Below are 4,982 nucleotides of genomic sequence, written 5' to 3'. Positions count from 1 at the left end.
TTTCATTCTCAACCTTTTCTCCCACTCCTGTCATATCATTGAAGATGTAGGCTTCAACTTCCACTAGGCGATCATAGTAGAGGTTCTATAAGATGTCAATGAAAATAGAGAGTTGTTCATCTTCTAACCCAGGTTGCACTCGAGAATCCAATCCCTTCCAACATTGGGTATATTTGTTGAAGTGCTTGTGGGGCTTCTCCAACATATTCTGCATACGTGTCTTGTCAGATGTTTACATCTGTGTCCTATCAAAAACCTACATCTTCGTTATATTTATACTATTTGGCAAAGGCATTGGATATGTCAAAGAAGCTTCGGATGTTGGCCTTCTCTAACCGGATAAACCAACTCATTGTTGCCCCGACCAAGCTATCGTGGAAGTAATGGATTAACAACTTGTTGTCACCATGGTATGTCGACACAATGTCAGACTTACATGTGTACTTTGTGACTTTCGGGGCCGGTTATCCCATTATATTTTTTGAACTCAGGCACCACTCACATCTCGATTGTGTTTCGGTGATCAGGAAAATAGTCTCTATCTATTGTTCATTGCCTCTCCTCGAATAAACTAAATTTCTCTATATCTTATTTTCCTCAAACCCTAGAATTGTCACCATATTGGGCCCCTCGGGTTACAGGCTTGCAGTATGTTCCTGAGTTATAAAAGTGTGTGTAGGCTTATTTGGAGCAGCCCCTTAAGGGGGTTCATAGATAGGATCTTCATCTTGTCCATTTTGGTCCACATGGGGTGCTGACTACTTCATCCTACCCATATGAAACGTAACATATGGATAGCCCATATATGAGCAATTTGTTCGCCTCCTCCCTTTCTTAACTTGTTCCGACTACTGTGTAACTGTTTCACTAAGGTGAAAAACCTGGAAAATGAGGACGACATTTGCGGTCCCATAAAAATGGTTTAAGCATTTTTCTCCTTCATGTTGTACAGTGCTTTCAGCATCTTAAACATCTCGTTCATATAATCTTTCTACTTGACTAACTCTGACTTGTTGTCCTAACTCATTTCTGATTTTGCCATTTTCTTCACTTGTAGTCGAGTGTTATACTAGTGCTTTGGTGCAATAGTGATTCTACCTATTAATAAAAGAAAACACTAACATGAATGATTAGTTTGTTCGAATGGTTACCTGATTTGCAAAGAAATCCTTTAATATAGACTGGCATTTTATCCCACAATTGATGATTAGGAAGAGCATGTCCGAAATTACATTTGATCGATAACAGTCTTTCGAGGAAACTTTCGATTTTAGACCAAAATTGCATCTTGTGTCTAGCCTCTAGTAGTACCAACATTGTAGATAGGGGTACGTAATTTACTGGGCAACAAAGTGGATAAGACTGAGTATGGTTGATGACTACTTTTAGTTGAAACCTTGAGTTTATACCAAGGTTGTATCCTAATATGTATGTTTCTTCGCAGGAAACAACCCTTTGGAGGTGGGTGAATAGATCAAGACAATTTTATTCATCATTTTGGAAAGATTACATTGAGGGAAAGGAATTGATATTAATCATAGTTTTTATTCCCACTCCTTCTAGTTCAAATCCCTAATACTATTATCCACATGTCAGAATTGGAACTCCTTCATGTTTTAATTCCTCCAGCTTCTTAATTGTCTTGCAACCCTGTCAAGTTCGTAGATAAATGCTTCCAATTGTAATCATCTCTCAATGTTAGAATATTTGTAGAGGCACGATGCGAACTCGGATAGTGAAGTCTGCAAGTCTATCGACTTCTGGCTTTCTTGCATAATTGGGTAGGATTAGTTTGTTCGAATGGTTACCTGATTTGCAAAGAGATCCTATAATATAGCATAAAATTTTATCCCACATTTGATGATTAGGAAGTGTAGTCCCTAAATTATATGTGATTGATAACAAACTTTTGATAAAACACTTGATTTTAGACCAAGATTGTATCTTGTTTCTAGCCTCTAGAGGTACAAGCATTGTAGATAGGTGTACATAATTTATTCCATACTTAAAAGACTCAGCATCGTAGTGGATAAGACCGAGTGTGATTAATGACAACTTTTAGTTGAAACATTCAGTTCGTACCAAGGTTGTATCCTAATATGTATGTTTCTTCACAGGCAACGCCCCTTTGGAGGTGGGTGAATAGATCAAGAAAATTTTATTAATCATTTTGGAAAGATTACATTAAGGGAGGGGAATTGACATTAATCATATTTTTTATTCCCACTCTATCTAGTACAAATCTGTAATACTATTATACACTAATCAGAATTTGAACTCCCTCGTGACTTATTTCCTCCAGGTTCTTAATTGTCTTTCAACCATGTCATGGTCGTAGAGAAATGCTTCCAATGTCAGTCATCCCTTAATGTTAGAGTGTTTTTCGGATAATGAAGTCTACAAGTCTGTTGACTATACTGATGCACCTTCTTTGCCACCCCTCATTGGCCCTTTCACATTCTTGAAGACGTTTATCCCAATTTGTAGCTCAGTCTCTTCGTCTTTTTGGTCTCTTTGATGGCTAACTGGTCGGTTGTTTCCATATCGTCAATCATAACTTGCAGCTCATCGTCCATTCTATGGGCTTGCTTCAGGGTCATATGATAATATTTTACTATACTCCATGCTTGGGCGGCAATGTTCTAGCTCTATTTAAGATCAACTTTGACTTTTTCGACATTCTTCTCTCATTTTTGTCCTTTCTTACATAATTTTCAGAAGAACGTGACTTTTTTCTTTGATTCACTACTTTAGATATGATATCACATCATCCTTAGCCTCCCCTCTCTGATTAACCTAAACTTAACTCACTTGGAGCACATGCTGGAATAGTCCATTTTGTTACACTAGTTGACATTTTCAATGATGAAACCATCTTTCTCATTTTGATCTATTGTTTCATCTAGATGTGTTTCCAAGATCTCAATCTTTTCTTGCATGATGATTTCAGCTGCTGAAGCACCCCCACTATCCTTGGGTAGGGAACATACTGGTGTAAAACAATTTCTTCATCCTATTGTTCCTCCAAGATATGTACTCCTCAATGTAGAACATTTTATGCTCCTCCAACTCATTCTCTCCAAATAGGTGGATTTTCTGTACAACCTTCCTTAACGAGTCTAGGGTTTCTATTGGAACTTTCTCATCTTTGTAAGAGCAAAATGATCCATGTAATTGTTCATCCATTACCGAGTTCTTGCCTCACATCGGTTGTTTGATCACTAGTGTCAATTCGAAAGTGATGCATCCTTTAGGTTCCATGAGTACCAGATTAGGATAGCATGTGCATGAGCACATGATGTCTTAGTGCAATCATACAAATAACACTTGGTTCCGAATTTTCAACGGGTAACATCTTAACAAAATCTTGCCCAATTGGATAGTTGCACCTCCTCTATAGACACATGCTTGAACCTTCTCAACGGGTAACGAGTTTCTAGTGTGTATTGATGGTGTGTGAAACGAGTCATCATCTATATGTACAAAAACTGAACATACCATATGATTTTCCTAACAGCTTTCGTGTGATAACTTTCGAAATAAAGGAGGGTCTCAACAAGGAACACAAATGTTGGGTTGACACAAAACCCTTGAACTTGGAAGGCCATTATGTGACACAAATCTGCACATCTGCACTTATGGAGACTACACTTTGGAAGGCCATTATGTGACCTTACTAAATTAAGAAATTTCTTCGAAAATCCTGAACAAATGCTATGAGAAAAGATAGGAATGTGCCATAAATGAATGAAATGTACCATGATGCAAAACTTGTATTCCCTAGATAAATGAATCCCATTTCGGGTAAGTGGACCATCATTACCAGTGATAGTATATCGAGATCATTCTTACAATGATGGTCATATTGGATGGGTGATGGGCCCTCTAAGACTTGAAAATTCAAAAGTAAGTGATGCAAGCCCTTAGGGTTATTGTCCTCATTATGGGCAACATAGTCTTCATTATGAAATGTGAAATGTCTGAATGGACTAACAATTGTCATAATGTTTAGGCTAACTCAAGACAAAGTCATTTTGCCCCGAATTTTATTAAAAATCACCCTTAGCACGAGGTGTCCATTGTGGATGTCTTTGTGAATGTGTCGTTCTCATGCAATAAGGGTACCAAAGTGCAATGGTATCTTGCCCCACCCAGGCATGGATGATGATGTTGGAAAATCCCAACTTATGAGAAAAAGATGATACATAAAGAGATAATAGTATGCTTCTAATGTCTTACACAACGTAAATCCTACAAGGTTACATCTAAAAGTCACATTCCTAATATGAGGTACTAGGATATTTCCAAAGTGGACTCCTTAGATAGTTATGCACTTCTAAAAGGGTGCTAGATTGCTGTTAAAAGGAGTTTTCTCTTCGGTGTGTTATCTTTATTTGGTTAAGTAAGTGAACTCGGTTTTATTCTTTGTTCGCCATCTCGGCTTTGTTGAAATAACTTCCAACGCCAGTATAATGGTTTCAAGAATATTTCAGTTACAACTTACTTCTAATAATCATGTGAATAAGTTATTCCTTCTTTTCCCCATCTCGGCTTTGTTAGAATAAATTCTAACGCCGGTACAATGGTATCGGAGCAATCCCCTATTACATAATTATTAAGTACCTTTGAATACCATCTCGGTTTGGTGGAATAAATTCCAACACCGGTTTAATGGTATTCTAATGTACAAAAGTGATGAATAGTTAGTTGTTAAAAACAAATAAATAAAGAACAAAAGAATAATAAAGTTAGGTGACCTTTATTTATTTACTCCCTTTCGAGTTCATTTTATTAACAAACCAAACTTCTTCCTTAAGGAAGGTTGGTATTAAAGAAAAAATAAATTGCGGAATGTAAATAACAATAAATAAAAGTTAGTAAGTTAGTTTCACCACTTTTGTATATTAAAAGGTGTTTCAACAAATAAATTTATTGATAACACTTTACTATTTTACAATTTACACCTCTTTCAAGATTCAATT

The sequence above is a fragment of the Lupinus angustifolius genome, chromosome LG08 (assembly GCF_001865875.1).
Source record: "Lupinus angustifolius cultivar Tanjil chromosome LG08, LupAngTanjil_v1.0, whole genome shotgun sequence".
In the NCBI taxonomy this organism is placed as follows: Eukaryota; Viridiplantae; Streptophyta; class Magnoliopsida; order Fabales; family Fabaceae; genus Lupinus; species Lupinus angustifolius.
Note: the sequence above shows the minus strand (reverse complement) of the source record.